This window comes from Pongo abelii, chromosome 4 (genome assembly GCF_028885655.2).
Source record: "Pongo abelii isolate AG06213 chromosome 4, NHGRI_mPonAbe1-v2.0_pri, whole genome shotgun sequence".
Taxonomy (NCBI): domain Eukaryota; kingdom Metazoa; phylum Chordata; class Mammalia; order Primates; family Hominidae; genus Pongo; species Pongo abelii.
In genome coordinates this window covers 119045980-119065694 of record NC_071989.2, presented here as the reverse complement: position 1 = coordinate 119065694, position 19715 = coordinate 119045980, and the positions used below count along the sequence as shown (strand labels likewise).

Genomic DNA, 19715 nt, shown 5'->3' with positions numbered 1-19715 from the left:
AAATTTCCTGAGAACAGGCAATAATAGCTCTGCCAATGGTTTTTTTTTCCCCCGCCCCGGAGTCTCGCTCTATTGCCCCAGGCTGGAGTGCAGTGCTGCGATCTCGGTTCACTGCAAGCTCCGCCTCCCAGGTTCACGCCATTCTCCGGCCTCAGCCTCCCGAGTAGCTGGGACTACAGGCGCCCGCCACCGCTCCCGGCTAAGTTTTTGTATTTTTAGTAGAGACGGGGTTTCACCGTGGTCTCAATCTCCTGACCTCGTGATCCGCCCGCCTCGGCCTCCCAAAGTGCTGGGATTACAGGCGTGAGCCACTGCGCCCAGCCAATGGTTTTACTTTTGAATATAAATTTGTTTCTACATATGTCTCTCGGAAAAACCCTTGTTATTTAGAATTGAGTTCCAACTTCCTTTTCCTATTTCCAATTTATCATTGACTGGGAAACATTAGAAAGCACGCTTGATGAGGAACATCTATGAATTCTAGCACTTCTACAGAAAAGTAAACTGTTACTCACGTACTGTTCCCATGTGAAGTATCATTGGCAGAGAGAACATGGGAGAGGAGAGGCAAATCCTTACTCCCTTAGGCTGGAGAAGTGGTGGTGTGAACAGGTATGTGCCTATTGTGTCCTTTCTCCTATATTAACAAGGGAAGAGAGCAGGGGTAAGACCCCAAGAAACTTTAAGGCTCTGATGATTTCTTCTTTTCACTCCACAGCCAGAAATACCCAATCAGGCAGACATTTATCCCTGCGGGCTATTTCTTGGCTGCGCATGGGTTGAAGACTCAGGTGTGTGGGGATAAGTGTACTGCTGCCAATTATAGGTTTTGTTTCTTTCAGGCAGCTGGTATTTTCATCAGGCTTACAACGAACTGAAGATAGGAGCCAGCTGTTCCTCCTAAGAGGAGGTGGGATGGGAAGGGTGAAAAGCCTGGGGCCGGCATGCCCACAGCATATTCCTTTTCTTGTTGCTCTGGTTCCGAGCCTCGAAGTGAGTCTGCCTCAGGCAGATGGTGCTCATTCCTTCCTAGGAGCCAGCTTCAGAACTTTGACGTATGGATAGACCAATGCAGTAAGTACGTTTTCAATAAGTCACTTTGTCAAACAAGCACTCAGTTTCCATGCTGACCAAGTGTCCAGTGATGAACTGTGGTCATTGATGTAGGTCAAGCTTACATATATAGGCTGTCCAGGGAGGCTACCACCTCATCAAATAGATAATGTTAAGTTATTCTTCAGATACTTAGAGAAAAGGCTGAGGACTGACTAGGGAAAGGAGGAAAAAGAAAGATGGGTGGTAGCCTTTTGCTTCTCCTAGAATTCCGCAGTTTCCTGTAATGTAGCCTAAATTTGCAAACCTTACTCAACAAAACAATGTTAACTAGCAGGAGTCATCTTTTTTGGAAAGCGAATTAGTAATTAGCTATTATTTCTCAATTAAACTCCTGAGTACTGTGATAAAGAATTTCAGCGATTTCGTAAACGGTTGATGAGTGAACAATTTCAGTTTAGTCACATCGAAATTGCGGTATTTGGAAATTCCTCTTTGGCTTTGGAAATATTTTATTGTTGGTCTCAGTTTTCAATACGGTAAGTTGAGAGGCAGAGTTGCTAATTCATAGGCTGAGGACCAAGGTACCTTGGTTGGAATACTGGCTCTGCCTCATACCAGCTGTGTGGACTTTGGACAAGTTACTTAACCTCTCTGTTACTCAATTTTCTGATTTATAAAATAGGAGTAATAATTATAGTACTGAAGGGTTATTGTAAATATTCAATAAGTAAATATATGTATGCCACTCTGAATCTTGCCTATCACATAGTAAATACTCAATAGATATTAGCTGTCATTCTTTTCTTTTGATAGTGAGATTTGATGTATTTGTGAAATTTGACATATTAGTGCATGGGCTGCATCAGAGGCAGCTAGTGAAACAATCTTTAAGCTAGATCTTAGTCATATAGTATCAAAGATTCTGATCTCAGGTAATCCTCCCACTAGGCTGCTAGAAGTTCTGTCTCTAGGTATGCTCCTTAAGGGACTTGTAGAGGAGGAACTTTACAACTATGAACTGCTGTCCTTCAAGTTTTTCCCTTTTTTTGTCTCTATTAAACTCACTTTCCTGCTCCAAAGGTAAAATAAGAACTCTTAACTTTGGTTCCAAGTTATACTGCAAACGTATTTTCAGTTTGGCACTACATTTTATGTCCATTTCTCCTACTGGACTGTAAATCTCTAGAGGGACTCTACTATTTCTCTAGCATTTAGCACAGAGTGTGGCATGTGGTAGATGAATAGTGAATAAGTCTTGAATGAAATTTATTGAACTCTTGAGTTCTTAGAATCTACAAGCCTTCCAACCCATTCTCCCTTTATGATTTGATGTCATTTTCAACTCAAGTGAAGACCCACTGAATTAGTCTGTTTGGGCTGCTATAACAAAAATTTTATAAACCAGGTAGCTTATAAACAACAAACATTTATTTCTCACAGCTCTGGAGACTGAGAAGTTTAAGATCAAGGCACCAGCAGATTTGGTGTCTGGTGAGGGCTTGCTTTCTCATAGATAATGTCTTCTCACTGTGTCCTCACATGGTGGGAGGGACTAGCTAGCTCTGTGATCTCTTTTATAAGGACACTAATCCAATCACAAGGGTTATGACCTGGTGATCTAATCACCCCAAAGGCCCTGCCTCTTAATCATCACCTTGAGGGTTAGGATTTAAACATGAATTTGGAGGGGAAACACAAACACTCACATTCTGCACCACTGCCACCACCTGCCCCCAAATTCATGTCGTTCTCACATGCAAAATGCATTTATTCCATTCTAATAGCCCCAAAAGTCTTAACTCAGTTAACTTGAAAGTCTAAGGTTCAGAGTGTGGTGTAAATATCATTTAAATCAGATATGGATGAGACTCAAGGTATGATTCATCCTTAGGCAGATTTCTCTCCATCCGTGAACTATGAAATCAAACATGTTACATGCTTCCAAAATACAATGGTGAGACAGGTGTAGGACATTCCCATTGTAAGGGAATGTCCCAAGTAAGTTGTAAATCCCAACAGGATTTACAAACAACATTAAATCTTAAGTCTCTAGAATAAGCTTGTTTGACTGCATATTCCACCTTCTGGTCACGACGAGGTGGAGGTTGGGCCCTCAAGGTTCTGGACAGCCTTTACCCTCATGGCTTTCCAGGTGCAGCCCTCATCCCAGCTCTCAAGGGTTGGAGTCATGTGCCTGTGGCTCTCCCAGGCTGGACTTGTATATGCAGACAGTCCTACCAGTCTGAGGTAATGGGGGTGGCCTTGCCCCACAGCTCCAAGGAGCATTCCCCTAGTAGGTGCTCTCTGTGGTGGCCTCAACCCTGTGGCAGCTTTGTGTTTTCAAAGAATTCATAGATTTAAATCCTAACCTCTAAGGTAATGGTATTAAGTGGTGGGACCTTTGGTAGGTGATTAGATCATGAGCATAAAGCCTTTATGACTGAGATTAGCACTCTTGCAAAAAGAGACCACAGAGAGCTAGCTAGTCTCTTTTCCATGTGAGGACACTACAAAAAAAGTGCCATCTATGAGCCAGGAAATAGCCCTTACCAGACACCAAGTCTGCTGCTGCCTTCATCTTGGATTTCTCAGTCTCTAAAACTGTCATAAATAAAAGTGTGTTGTTTGTAAGCCACCCAGTTTATGATATTTTTGTTGTAGTAGCCCCAAAAGACCAAAATGCCTGTTTCATGATGAATAACTTTTATTCTGCCACACTGCACATTGGCTCTTAGGAGCTGCTTACTTTTCTGTTCTTGCTCCAAAGTTTAGGATGCTTCAAGTAAAAGGAAAATCCCACAATCTGTATATGTCATGTTTATGAGTTTCAACTCTATTACATTTTGGAAATTCTGTGCTTACTCCTGGTCATTTCCTTTAATGGTTATTCCAAAATACCTCAGAAGTCCCATTATTTTGTACATCTCATTCTCAGTAGCTAAACTTTTCCTTTCCTTTGCTGAAAAAATAGAGGCCACAGCCATTGGATAACCTTGCCCTTCCTGCTTTTCACTTCCTAATTTATTATTTTCTTGGCTGTATCCCCTCACTCCTTGTCTTTTTTCCTCAAATTCTTCAATGTGTCTTCTGGTTGCTCCAAGATCTCTGTCTGTCAATTATATCTTCTTTCTTTTATATCAATCCTTTCTTTTCTACTGCCTTTTTTCCAGACCAGAAAACAAGTTCTAACATTGTAAAAATTTTCCTCTTAATTCCACTACTACTAAATGAATCAGTTCAACTTCTAATCCACATTTTTATTTTCAACTTCAACTCTAATTCATGTGTCAAGCATCATTCTCTGGCTTCTATTAATATCTTTTTTATTTTTTCTTGAGATGGAGTCTCATTCTGCCCAGGCTGGAGTGCAGTGGCACGATCTCAGCTCATTGCAACCTCTGCCTTCCGGGTTCAAGCGATTCTCCTGCCTCAGCCTCCTGAGTAGCTGGGACTACAGGCACCTGCCACCATGCCTGGCTAATTTTTGTATTTTTAGTGGAGACAGGGTTTCACCATATTGGCCAGGCTGGTCTCAAATTCCTGACCTTGTGATCCACCCACCTAGGCCTCCCAAAGTTTTGGGATTACAGGCATGAGCCACCGCGCCCAGCCAATACCTTTTGAAAAACAGTTCTCACTGAAGTTTCAAATTTCACATTGCCAAATGTAAAGTCATTGCTTCTTAGCATTCTTGATCCATCTGTGGGCATTCTATACTACTGGCCATTTCCCTTTTTCTTGACATTCTCTTCTCCCTGACACACAATCTCCTAGCCCACTTCAGTCTATCTGGTCTAACCTCCATAGGTTTCAGTAATTCGCCCATCCCCTCTCACTTTTGTTTCATGTTTGTGTTCCCAGTAATTCTTCCTTGGACTTCCCAGTTGGTTTCTTTTTGTTGATTTCATCCAGTTTTATGATTCTAGCTACTGCATAATTATCAACTCCCAAAATAATATCTTACTTTTTGCTTTTCTCCTGAGACCAACATTTTCAGCTGTATACTAAGTATCTTAACATGAATGTCTCATAATTGCCTCAAATTCCATATGGTTCAAAGCAAACTCTTAATCTCATCCATTGGTTGACCATATGAAGACAAAGTGAAGAGTTCAAGAATTCCCTTACGTCATCACAGATGTGAGTTTATTTTTACCTCTGGATGTCATTGAGTAAAGAAAAAGACCCAGAGGGAACTGACTCATGTGACAGCTAATGCTTGTTGGAAGTGATGGGAAGCAAGAATTGGGCCAGGCAGATCCCAACTTGGAGAATCTTCCTGGGCAGACAGTTTAAGAAGATACAGTGCAAAGGGAGATCCTGGTTTCTAAATATACATTTGGTTACTGGGCTGTGAGGTCAGAAAAAAATGGACCATGGTGAGAGAGTACAATAAAAGAAATTTGAGGAGGGAACCTGAAACACTTTCCCAATTACTCAGATCTGCATGAAACAGACCTGAAACTTGCAAGTTGGTTCTTGTTACATGTAAAATGTTTATTTAGAAACAGAATGCGGGAGGAGCCAAGATGGCCGAATAGGAACAGCTCCGGTCTACAGCTCCCAGCGAGAGCGACGCAGAAGACGGGTGATTTCTGCATTTCCATCTGAGGTACCGTGTTCATCTCACTAGGGAGTGCCAGACAGTGGGCGCAGGTCAGTGGGTGAGTGCACCGTGCGCCAGCCAAAGCAGGGGCGAGGCATTGCCTCACTCGGGAAGCGCAAGGGGTCAGGGAGTTCCCTTTCCAGGGGTGACAGACGGCACCTGGAAAATCGGGCCACTCCCACCCGAATACTGTGCTTTTCCAACGGGCTTAGGAAAGGGTGCCCCAGGAGAGTATAGCCCGCACCTGGCTCAGAGGGTCCTACGCCTACGCCCACGGAGTCTCGGAGTCTCGCTGATTGCTAGCACAGCAGTCTGAGATCAAACAGCAAGTCGGCAGCAAGGCGGGGGGAGGGGCGCCTGCCATTGCCCAGGCTCGCTTAGGTAAACAAAGCAGCCTGGAAGCTTGAACTGGGTGGAGCCCACCACAGCTCAAGAAGGCCTGCCTGCCTCTGTAGGCTCCACCTCTGGGGGCAGGGCACAGACAAACAAAAAGACAGCAGTAACCTCTGCAGACTTAAATGTCCCTGTCTGACAGCTTTGAGGAGAGCAGTGGTTCTCCCAGCACGCAACTGGGGATCTGAGAACGGGCTGACTGCCTCCTCAAGTGGGTCCCTGACCCCTGACCCCCGAGCAGCCTAATTGGGAGGCACCCCCCAGCAGGGGCAGACTGACACCTCACACGGCCGGCCAGGTACTCCAACAGACCTGCAGCTGAGGGTCCTGTCTGTTAGAAGGAAAACTAACAGAAAGGACATCCACACCAAAAACCCATCTGTACATCACCATCATCAAAGACCAAAAGTAGATAAAACCACAAAGATGGGGAAAAAACAGAGCAGAAAAACTGGAAACTTTAAAAAGCAGAGTACCTCTCCTCCTCCAAAGGAACGCAGTTCCTCACCAGCAACGGAACAAAGCTGGACGGAGAATGACTTTGACGAGCTGAGAGAAGAAGGCTTCAGATGATCAAATTACTCTGAGCTATGGGAGGATATTCAAACCAAAGGCAAAGAAGTTGAAAACTTTGAAAAAAATTTAGAAGAATGTATAACTAGAATAACCAATACAGAGAGTGCTTAAAGGAGCTGATGGAGCTGAAAACCAAGGCTCGAGAACTACGTGAAGAATGCAGAAGCCTCAGGAGCCAATGCGATCAAATGGAAGAAAGGGTATCAGCCCTGGAAGATGAAATGAATGAAATGAAGCGAGAAGGGAAGTTTAGAGAAAAAAGAATAAAAAGAAACGAGCAAAGCCTCCAAGAAATGTGGGACTATGTGAAAAGACCAAATCTACGTCTGATTGGTGTACCTGAAAGTGACGGGGAGAATGGAAACAAGTTGGAAAACACTCTGCAGGATATTATCCAGGAGAACTTCCCCAATCTAGCAAGGCAGGCCAACATTCAGATTCAGGAAATACAGAGAACGCCACAAAGATACTCCTTGAGGAGAGCAACTCCAAGACACATAATTGTCAGATTCACCAAAGTTGAAATGAAGGAAAAAATGTTAAGGGCAGCCAGAGAGAAAGGTCGGGTTACCATCAAAGGGAAGCCCATCAGACTAACAGCGGATCTCTCGGCAGAAACTCTACAAGCCAGAAGAGAGTGGGGGCCAATATTCGACATTCTTAAAGAAAAGAATTTTCAACCCAGAATTTCATATCCTGCCAAACTAAGCTTCATAAATGAAGGAGAAATAAAATACTTTACAGACAAGCAAATGCTGAGAGATTTTGTCACCACCAGGCCTGCCCTAAAAGAGCTCCTGAAGGAAGCGCTAAACATGGAAAGGCACAACCGGTACCAGCCACTGCAAAATCATGCCAAAATGTAAAGACCATCGAGACTAGGAAGAGACTGCATCAACTAACGAGCAAAATAACCAGCTAACATCATAATGACAGGATCGGAGTCACACATAACAATATTAACTTTAAATGTAAATGGACTAAATGCTCCAATTAAAAGACACAGACTGGAAAATTGGATAAAGACTCAAGACCCATCAGTGTGCTGTATTCAGGAAACCCATCTCACGTGCAGAGACACACATAGGCTCAAAATAAAAGGATGGAGGAAGATCTACCGAGCAAATGGAAAACAAAAAAAGGCAGGGGTTGCAATCCTAGTCTCTGATAAAACAGACTTTAAACCAACAAAGATCAAAAGAGACAAAGAAGGCCATTACATAATGGTAAAGGGATTAATTCAACAAGAAGAGCTAACTATCCTAAATATATATGCACCCAATACAGGAGCACCCAGATTCATAAAGCAAGTCCTGAGTGACCTACAAAGAGATTTAGACTCCCACACATTAATAATGGGAGACTTTAACACCCCACTGTCAACATTAGACAGATCAACGAAACAGAAAGTCAACAAGGATACCCAGGAATTGTACTCAGCTCTGCACCAAGTGGACCTAATAGACATCTACAGAACTCTCCACCCCAAATCAACAGAATATACATTTTTTTCAGCACCACACCACACCTATTCCAAAATTGACCATATACTTGGAAGTAAAACTCTCCTCAATAAATGTAAAAGAACAGAAATTATAACAAACTATCTCTCAGATCACAGTGCAATCAAGCTAGAACTCAGGATTAAGAATCTCACTCAAAACTGCTCAACTATGTGGAAACTGAACAACCTGCTCCTGAATGACTACTGGGTACATAACGAAATGAAGGCAGAAATAAAGATGTTCTTTGAAACCAACGAGAACCAAGACACAACATACCAGAATCTCTGGGATGCATTCAAAGCAGCGTGTAGAGGGAAATTTATAGCACTAAATGCCCACAAGAGAAAGCAGGAAAGATCCAAAATTGACACCCTAACATCACAATTAAAAAACTAGAAAAGCAAGAGCAAACACATTCAAAAGCTAGCAGAAGGCAAGAAATAACTAAAATCGGAGCAGATCTGAAGGAAATAGAGACACAAAAAACCCTTCAAAAAATTAATGAATCCAGGAGCTGGTTTTTTGAAAGGATCAACAAAATTGATAGACTGCTAGCAAGATTAATAAAGACAAAAAGAGAGAAGAATCAAATAGATGCAATAAAAAATGATAAAGGGGATATCACCACCGATCCCACAGAAATACAAACTACCATCAGAGAATACTACAAACACCTCTACGCAAATAAACTAGAAAATCTAGAAGAAATGGATAAATTCCTCAACACATACAGCCTCCCAAGACTAAACCAGGAAGAAGTTGAATCTCTGAATAGACCAATAACAGGAGCTAAAATTGTGGCAATAATCAATAGCTTACCAACCAAAAAAAGTCCAGGACCAGATGGGTTCACAGCCGAATTCTACCAGAAGTACAAGGAGGAGCTGGTACCATTCCTTCTGAAACTATTCCAATCAATAGAAAAAGAGGGAATCCTCCCTACCTCATTTTATGAGGCCAGCATCATCCTGATACCAAAGCCTGGCAGAGACACAACAAAAAAAGAGAATTTTAGACCAATATCCTTGATGAACATGGATGCAAAAATCCTCAATAAAATACTGGCAAACAGAATCCAGCAGCACATCAAAAAGCTTATCCACCATGATCAAGTGGGCTTCATCCCTGGGATGCAAGGCTGGTTCAATATACGCAAATCAATAAATGTAATCCAGCATATAAACAGAACCAAAGTCAAAAACCACATGATTGTCTCAATAGATGCAGAAAAGGCCTTTGACAAAATTCAACAACCCTTCATGCTAAAAACTCTCAATCAATTAGGTATTGATGGGACGTATCTCAAAATAATAAGAGCTATTTATGACAAACCCACAGCCAATATCATACTGAATGGGCAAAAACTGGAAGCATTCCCTTTGAAAACTAGCACAAGACAGGGATGCGCTCTCTCACCACTTCTATTCAACATAGTGTTGGAAGTTCTGGCCAGGGCAATTAGGCAAGAGAAGGAAATCAAGGGTATTCAATTAGGAAAAGAGGAAGTCAAATTGTCCCTGTTTGCAGATGACATGATAGTATATCTAGAAAACCCCATTGTCTCAGCCCAAAATCTCCTTAAGCTGATAAGCAACTTCAGCAAAGTCTCAGGATACAAAATCAATGTACAAAAATCACAAGCATTCTTATACATCAATAACAGAGAAACAGAGAGCCAAATCATGAGTGAACTCCCATTCACAATTGCTTCAAAGAGAATAAAATACCTAGGAATCCAACTTACAAGGGATGGGAAGCACCTTCTCAAGGAGAACTACAAACCACTGCTCAAGGAAATAAAAGAGGATACAAACAAATGGAAGAACATTCCATGCTCATGGGTAGGAAGAATCAATATCATGAAAATGGCCATCCTTCCCAAGGTAATTTACAGATTCAATGCCATCCCCATCAAGTTACCAATGACTTTCTTCACAGAATTGGAAAAAACTACTTTAAAGTTCATATGGAACGAAAAAAGAGCCCGCATCGCCAAGTCAATCCTAAGCCAAAAGAACAAAGCTGGAGGCATCACGCTACCTGACTTCAAACTATACTACAAGGCTACAGTAACCAAAACAGCATGGTACTGGTACCAAAACAGAGATATAGATCAATGGAACAGAACAGAGCCCCAGAAATAATGCCGCATATCTACAACTATCTGATCTTTGACAAACCTGAGAAAAACAAGAAATGGGGAAAGGATTCCCTATTTAATAAATGGTGCTGGGAAAACTGGCTAGCCATATGTAGAAAGCTGAAACTGGATCCCTTCCTTACACCTTATACAAAAATCAATTCAAGATGGATTAAAGACTTAAACGTTAGACCTAAAACCATAAAAACCCTAGAAGAAAACCTAGGCAATACCATTCAGAACATAGGCATGGGCAAGGACTTCATGTCTAAAACACCAAAAGCAATGGCAACAAAAGCCAAAATTGACAAATGGGATCTAATTAAACTCAAGAGCTTCTGCACAGCAAAGGAAACTACCATCAGAGTGAACAGGCAACCTACAAAATGGGAGAAAATTTTCGCAACCTACTCATCTGACAAAGGGCTAATATCCAGAATCTACAATGAACTCCAACAAATTTACAAGAGAAAAACAAACAACCCCATCAAAAAGTGGGCGAAGGACATGAACAGACACTTCTCAAAAGAAGACATTTATGCAGCCAAAAAACACATGAAAAAATGCTCACCATCACTGGCCATCAGAGAAATGCAAATCAAAACCACAATGAGATACCATCTCACACCAGTTAGAATGGCAATCATTAAAAAGTCAGGAAACAACAGGTGCTGGAGAGGATGTGGAGAAATAGGAACACTTTTACACTGTTGGTGGGACTGTAAACTAGTTCAACCTTTGTGGAAGTCAGTGTGGTGATTCCTCAGGGATCTAGAACTAGAACTTCCATTTGACCCAGCCATCCCATTACTGCGTATATACCCAAAGGACTATAAATCATGCTGCTATAAAGACACATGCACACGTATGTTTACTGCGGCATTATTCACAATAGCAGACTTGGAACCAACCCAAATGTCCAACAATGATAGACTGGATTAAGAAAATGTGGCACATATACACCATGGAATACTATGCAGCCATAAAAAATGATGAGTTCATGTCCTTTGTAGGGACATGGATGAAATTGGAAATCATCATTCTCGGTAAACTATTGCAAGAACAAAAAACCAAACACCGCATATTCTCACTCATAGGTGGGAATTGAACAATGAGAACACATGGACACAGGAAGGGGAACATCACACTTCGGGGACTGTTGTGGGGTGGGGGGAGGTGGGAGGGATAGCATTGGGAGATATACCTAATGCTAGATGACGAGTTGGTGGGTGCAGCGCACCAGCATGGCACATGTATACATATGTAACTTACCTGCACGTTGCGCACATGTACCATAGAGCCTAAAGTATAATAATAATAATAATAATAATAAAAAGAAAAAAAAAAGAAACAGAATGCTTGTTTCCCAGTGCCGCAAAGAAATAGCACTCAAACATAAATTTAATTCTCTCAGCAAGGCAATCTTTACTTTCTGCAGAAAGGGTGTTCATTACAGATGGAACAATGGCGAGAGCACATCTCAACAAAGGAGGGAAGTAATTTTTATCTCGTATGCAGTTTGTCCTTGCTACTGGGTCCTGTCTCCATTGGCTGGAGCCAGACCACACAATATAAACTAAAATCCAATTGGCTAATAATTTAAAACTTTTCTAAATAGTTAAACACAATAGACAGACAAAGGAAAAGAGAAAGTTCCTTACAAAAGGACTTAGAAGAGTAATAACATTCCTAAATAAGGAAGGGGCATAGGCTGTGAGCTGGGACATGCCTGTGAGCATGTCTAGCATAGATATCTTGGTTAAAGTACAAGGACATAGAATGTACTACGTGCCTGTGAGCATGTCCAGCATAAAGTTAGTCTTTAAAAGAAACTATTATTTCTAACACTTATGATTTATTCTTCAACAAGAAGAGAAATTTGAAGAGGAAATTTTTATTTTCTACAGTTCTGAATAGGGTCATCTTTTGGAACAAACCTTAGGGAAAAAGCATGTTTCTTTGACACTGGAAAATTTACTTTGTGTAATGTTTGTTGGAAGTTTGCCTAAGCATTTATAGTGCTTTGTCCTCTCTCTCCATCAGAATTGTTGGTAGTCTTAGAAAGGTAAAATTTTAATATATTAGACCAGAGAATATAGTTAATTACTAAGAATACCTCAAATTACGCTTCTTTAATTTTCTCCTCCTTCTTTTATTTCTAGCTTCTGTCTCTTTTGTCCTTTTTATTTCTTTTCTCTACTTCTGTTGAAGTGTATATTAAGGAAAACTATTCAAAGTGTTCTTCAATCTTTAGGATACCACTCTATTCCTTGTGAGGATTGAATACATATTTTTGTCCAAATAATTATTGAATAAGAGCTGGCGTATTTTATGGTGCTAAAGATTGAGTAGATGCTCAAAGAAACAGAACTCTGAACCTACCTCTCAGACACTCACTCAACAATTTTGTGTTTAGTGAAAACTGGAGGACGTTGTGTGAAGTGAAAAAAGCCAGGCACTGAAAAGCAAATGTTGCGTGTTCTAACTCATATGTGAGAGCTAAAATATTTGATTTTCTGAAGGTAGAGAGTGGAATGATGGTTATCACAGTGTCAGAAGGTTGTGGGTAGAGGGGGCTAAGATGGAGTTGGTTAATGGGTACAAAAACACAGCCAGGCAGTAGGAATAAGATCTAGCGTTTGGTAGTGAAATAGGATGACTCAAGTTAACAATAATTTATTGTATAGTTCAAAATGACTAGGGAAGTAGATTTGGGATATTCCCAACACAAAGAAATGATACATCTTTGAGATGATGGATATCTCAGTTACCCTGATATGATGATTACACATTGGATGATTTTATCAAAATATTACCTGTACCCTATACATATGTACAACTATTATGTACCTGTAAAAATTAAAGAGAATTAGGCAGCCTGCATGTATTAGAGCTTCAGGCATGTTGCAGCAGGCCCGTCCTATCTAGAGTGTATCCCTGTTATTCTCTTGTTCTCTTGGTTAATAAGCAGATTAAACTTTCCCAGGCTCTTTGTCTTCCATTACAGAGCAGCCTACTGGGATCTTGAAGTTGACAATGATATGACATATATGGATATAATGGTCATTGTATTAATTTCCTAAGACTGCTGTAATAAATTACCATAAACTGGGTAGCTTCAAACGACAGAAATTTATTCTGTCACAGTCCTGGAGCCAGAAATAAAAAAAATCAAGGTATTTATTATCGGTGTTTCTTTCTTCTAGAGGCTCTGGGGAAGAATCTGTTTCTTTCCCCTCTCCTAGCTTCTGGTAGCAGCTGGTAGTGCTTTGTGTTCCTTGGTTTGTAGACTTATCACTCCAAACTCTGCTTTCCTTTTCACATGGCCTTCCCCTCTGTGTCTCAAATCTGTCTCTTCTTTCTCTTCAAGGATACCAGTGATTATATTAGGGTACAACCCTAAATCCAGGCTACTCTGCTGAGATCCTTAACTAAATTAAACCTGCAAAGATTCTATCTCTAAATAAGGTCTCGTTCCCAAGTACCAGGGGCTAGGACTAGACGTATCTTTGGGGGGAACATAATTCAACCCGCTACAGTGGCCACTGTTGCTTTCTCAGACCTTAAAAATAAGACTTCTGGGAATTCGATATGAGCCTACCATGAATATGGAAAATGGGTTGAAGATTTAAACGAATAAAATTGCTTGGATTCTTATCACACTTTGCCTCTGTTGTTGCAGAATTTGTTCTTTACAGGTTTTAGGCAGTTGAAAAGAAGGTGACTATTTCAGGACTCTAAAAAAGTTAAAAAAATTATTTGAGATATGCTTCACATTTTTGCTCACTTCTATTATTATTTATAGTTACTAAATTTTGCAGTGGTATATATATTTATTAGAATTACAGAGAAACCAAAATAAGTGAATTTGGCTTTTGAGTTTCCCACCCACATATGAAGACTCCTAATTCTTTGGTGCATAACCTTGAGATTATATTTAGCTTACTAGATATTTACACATTCATATATATCTATAAATCCATATGTAGCAGTTAACATGCATATATATTTGTCACATTTTTATTCGTAATATATAACTTTTTAAGAAGTCAATAAATATACATCTTGTTGATGTTTTAAAACATTTTCATAAATTATTTGACACTTCCATTTCATCCCATCCCACCACAAATTAGAGTTTAATTCTCCTCCTATTTGAATATGGGCTAGACTTAGTGACTTGATTCTAAAGGATATTATATGGCAGAATGATACCATGTTAATTCTGAGGTTGGGTCATAAAAGGTGACACAGCTTCTGTTTGGCTCTTTCTCTTTTGGAAAATGTACCTATGCAGGAATCCCTGAGTCAGCAAGGTAAGAAGTCTGGCTATTCTGAAACAGACATGCTGGAGAGAACACGTGGAAAAACCGTGTTAAAGAAAGAATTGCCCAAGAAGCCACAGCTATTCCAGCTCTCAAATGCTTGGCTTATCCCAGCCAATCACCAGAGATACATGATGATTTTGGTCCCCAACATTTTAGCCACCTGAAATGACTCTAAGTAGAGCAGAGTCGTTTCTGATGAGCCCTGAACAAATTGCATATTTGTAAGGAAAGAAATGCTGTTGCTGTCTTTAGTCATTATGTTTTGGAATATCTTATATAGCAAGATAACTTGAACACATTTCCTTGATGTCTCTAAATGGCTGTACAGTGTTTTAATATTACGGGTGTGTCACCTTTAGTTTCTTATTGTTGGACATGGAATTTTTCAAGTTTTTGTTGTTTTAAAAATCAGAAAAACCTTGAACATAGATATCTGTTCTCTTGTTCAATTATTATTTTAAGTTGAAATCCTGGAAATGCTAGGTAGTACACAAAAGTGTGTCATGGTGGTTGTTTTGTCACAAGGATCCCAAATTGCACATGGTCATTATTTGTAATCTTGCCAATTTAAGGCAGACAGCAGTTTTCTTCATTGACATGTAGATGTTATAACTGATTTTCTAATAGTTCTATTACTGGGAATACATCTTATTGTGATTTATTATTATGATTCATTTAATTTACTACTAACGTTTTATACATCCTGTCTTATGTCAGGGTCAGGGCACACATAGAAAATACTAGTACTTGTACGATAGCCCAAGGTAAACTACAGAAGGTTGGAGGTCACCTATATGAAATATGAAAAAAAATTATATTTTTATAAGAAATGATATTAATATAATGATATTTATCCTTAAATTTGAATAAAACTTCCAACTTCCAAATAAATTATTTCTGAATTTACTATGATGAAGTTTACCTTGCTCCCATGGACATAACTTTTATTGTAAATATGTACTAGCATTTGTGCTTGAAAACATTACACATAATTTTCTGATGAAGGCTGGTTTCGTTCTCTTTAAATTTTTGTAGGTCATTGTCTTAGTTCATTTGTGCTACTATAGCAAAATACCTGAGACTGGTTCATTTATAAAGAATAGAAATTTATTTCTCACAGTTCTTCAGACTGGGAAATCCAAGGTCAAGTTAATGTCAGTTTCAGTGTCTGGTGAGGGCCTAGCCTCTGCTTCTAAGATGACGTCTTGTTCCTACATCCTCCATAGGGGACGAATGCTGAGTCCTGAGATAGCAGAAGGGACAGAAGAGCAAAAGGGTCTACCTAGTTCCCTCCATTCCTTATAAAGTCACTAACCCTGTTAGTGAGGGCTCTGCCCTCCTAACTTAATCACCATGTAAAGGCCCCATCTCTTAATACTGTTACATTGAGGATTAAGTTTTAACATTAATATTGGAGAGAATGCAAACATTTAAACCATAGCAGTCATCATCAACAAGAAACTTTATTAACATAGGCAGGTAATACATTCTAAATACACTTTACATCCACTGAAATGTTTTACATTGTCACCACTGAAATTATATTTCAAGCTGAAGTTTTCCTTTATTTCATTGATAAATGTAATGTTGACATTTCTTACCATAATGTGAGTGGGCTTTGAATCCAACCAAACTTTTTAACAGTATTTCAAAATCATGGTGGAGCTTTTATTTGGAGAACATACTGCATTATAAGAACATCTCATCATTAGTTTAAAGACCTCTAGAGAGAGCATATGCCACAAACATATGGGTTCCACAGCCCAGAGATGTACCCCTGGGATTCTCTGTCACCATTGGGAATGGGACACACATCCCTGAGCAGGCATCTGACTGCTGAAGTAGATGTCCAGTGAAAGCAGCAACTTGCCCATGCTCAGTAAGCTGTGGCAGAGCAGCAAGTGCCAGGTATAGCTTATCCCTCATCTTGATTTTCATCTGTGACAGCAGCTGGGCATGCCACCCTCATCTCACCCACTCACCCAGCTCAGATCTTTGAACCCACCACCAAGATCATCACTGTCTGAGGCAAAAGGTGTCGGGGCTCAAGCTGCTCAAGCCTTGTCCCGTTGCCTCATGGGCTGAGAAAAATTGCTACTCCCCTGCACACCTGCCAGCAGTTTTCTGGACAAGCTTTGCACTAATGGATTTAACTTGCTAATATTTTATTTGTGAATTCTGTGTAAAATATTCATAATTATGTTTACCTTCATTCTCCTTTTTTGTGGTACCCATGTTTAGTCTATGATACAGCTAATTATGTTGGCTTCATACAAATCATGGAGTTTTTCATTGTTTTCTCTGTTCTGGAAGAGAATAAATAGGCTAAGGATGATTGACCAGTTAAATGCATTCTAGAACTTATTCCTAACAATACATAGATTTAGAGCATTTAAAATACAGGTTTTAAGGTTGGTTTTGACTTCAGATGATCTTTTTATCGAATGTTCTGTAAATTTTGATAATTTACTTTTTTAAGAAATGTATTCTTTTCATTGAAGTTTTTGAGTTTTCAGTGGTCTTGCACACAGGATTCTCTCATAATTTAAATAAATTTCTCTAATTTGGTGTTAATCTCCATAGTGGTCAATATTGCAAGTTACAAGTCTTCTAGGATTCCAATAATGGCATTATCATTTCCTGGCTTTGTGGCTAGAACAAGTTTCTTAATGCTCTGAGGCTCAGTTGACTCTGGAAAATTGGAATACGAGTATCTACCTGATAAGGCTGTAGTTTTAAATTTTCTAATGATTGTAAAGTACTCAACAAAGTCTCTGGTACGTAGACGGCTGCACATAAATGATAGTTTTTATCCTTCTATTTCTTATTCTAATTGTTGTATATTAGTGCCTTCTTTCTTTTTTTGATTAAGTTTGCCATTTCATATTGTGGTTTTTCTTCTTAAAGGAACAAGTTTTTGAGTTTATATACTTATCCTACTGTTCCTGTTTTTAATCTACTATATACTCAGCATTTAATTCTTAGTTCTTTTTCTGCTTTTTGTAGGTACTTTTTTATTCTTTAAAAATATTTTACATTAATATTTTATTTTATGAGAGCCAAGTTTGTATAAATTAAAAATTCTACATTATCTTGGTATAATAAATTTTCCCACAAATGACTTTTGTAATGTATCTTTTACTTTTTGATTTCTAAAATTAGCATACAGTATTTTGTTCTGTTACTTTTTAGCTTCTATTCTCAAATTTTACTTCTTATTTTCTGTACTCTGTGTTTAAGAAAAATTTTTAATGCTCTGAATTTCCTTCTGAATACAGTTTTAGCATTTTCGTTGTTTTTAACATTTATTCTCTAATTTCAGTTTTGCTGCAGGAATTATTGAATAGAATAACCTAATATTTTATTTTATTGCTTCAATTTCTTTTTATTTTTCTTCTGTCTTCTTAGAAAGCTTCTCATGTTCAGTGACTCAATTGTCCTAAGTTTTTTTTTTTTCAACTTTTAAGTTCAGGGGTACATGTGCAGATTTGTTATACAGGTGAACTTGTGTCATGGGAGTTTGTTGTAACGATTATTTCATCACCCAAGTATTGAGCCTAGTACCTATTAGTTATTATTCCTGATCCTCTCCCTCCTCCAAGCCTCCACCCTCAAATAGGCTCCAGTGTCTGTTGTTCCCCTCTTTGTGTCCATGTGTTCTCATCATTTAGCTCCCACTTATAAATGAGAACATGCAGTATTTGGTTTTCTGTTCCTGCGTTAGTTTGCTGAGGATAATGGCCTTCAGCTCCAACTATGTTCCTGCAAACATTCCTGCAAAGAATATAATCTCTCTTTTTTAATGGCTGCATAGTATTCCGTGGTATAGATGTACTAAATTTTCTTTTTTTTCCCTTTAGCCTTTAGGTTCTGGGGTACATGTGAAAGCTGTGCAGGTTTTTTACGCAGGTAAACGTGTGCCATGGTGGTTTGCTGCACAGATCAACCTATCACATAGGTATTAAGCCCAGCATCCATTAGTTATTCTTTCTGATGCTCTTCCTCTCCATTCCATGTTCCCAATAGGCCTCCAGTGTGTGTTGTTCCCCTTCATGTCTTCTCATTTTTTAGCTCCAACTTATAAGTGAGAACATGTGGTGTTTGTTTTTCTGTTCTGGTGTTAGTTTGCTGAGGATAATGGCTTCCAGCTCCATCCATGTCCCTGCAAAGGACATAATCTTGTTCCTTTTTATGGCTGCATAATATTCCGTGGTGTATGTGTACCACATTTTCTTTATCCAGTCTATCATTGATGGGCATTTGGGTTGATTCCATGTCTTTGCTATTATGAATACTGCTGCAATGAACATATGTGTGCATGTATATTTACAATACATTAATTTCTATTCTTTTGGGTATATGCCCACTAATGGGATTACTGGGTATCAAATACCAATGGGTAAAATGGTATTTCTGCCTTTAGGTCTTTGAGGAATCACCACACTGTTTTCCACAATGGTTGAACTAATTTACACTCCCACCAACAGTGTAAAAGCATTTCTTTTTCTCCACAACCTCGCCAGCATCTGTTTTTTCTGGACTTTTTAATATTCACCATTCTGATTGTCATGAGATTGTATCTCATTGTGGTGTTGAATTGCATTTCTCTAATGATCAGTGATGTTGAACTTTTTTCATATGTTTGTTGGCCACATAAATATCTCTTTTAAGAAGTGTCTGTTTGTGAACTTTGTCCACTTTTTAATGGGGTTGTTTGTTTTTTCTTGTAAATTTGTTTAAGTTCCTTGTAGACTCTGGATATTAGATCTTTGTCAGATGAATAGATTGCAAAAACTTTCTCCTATCCTGTAGGTTGTTCACTCTGATGATAGTTTCTTTTGCTGTGCAGAAGCTCTTTGGTTTAACTAGGTCCCATTTGTCAATTTTTGCTTTTGTTACAATTGCTTCTGAGGTTTTCATTATGAAATCTTCGCTGTGCCTATTTCCTGAATGGTATTGTCTAGATTTTCTTCTAGGGTTTTTACAGTTTTGGGTTTTACATTTAAGTCTTCTATCCATCTTGAGTTGATTTTTGTGTAAGGTGTAAGGAAGGGGTCCAGTTTCAATTTTCTGCATATGGCTAGCCAGTTCTCCCAGCACCATTTATTAAA

The 19715-nt window shown here is 39.2% G+C and overlaps 1 pseudogene; it reads left to right on the top strand.

Annotated features, from left to right (window-relative positions):
• LOC103890689 (KICSTOR complex protein ITFG2-like) overlaps positions 1-19715 on the top strand; it is a 35080-nt pseudogene that overhangs the window by 9082 nt on the left and 6283 nt on the right.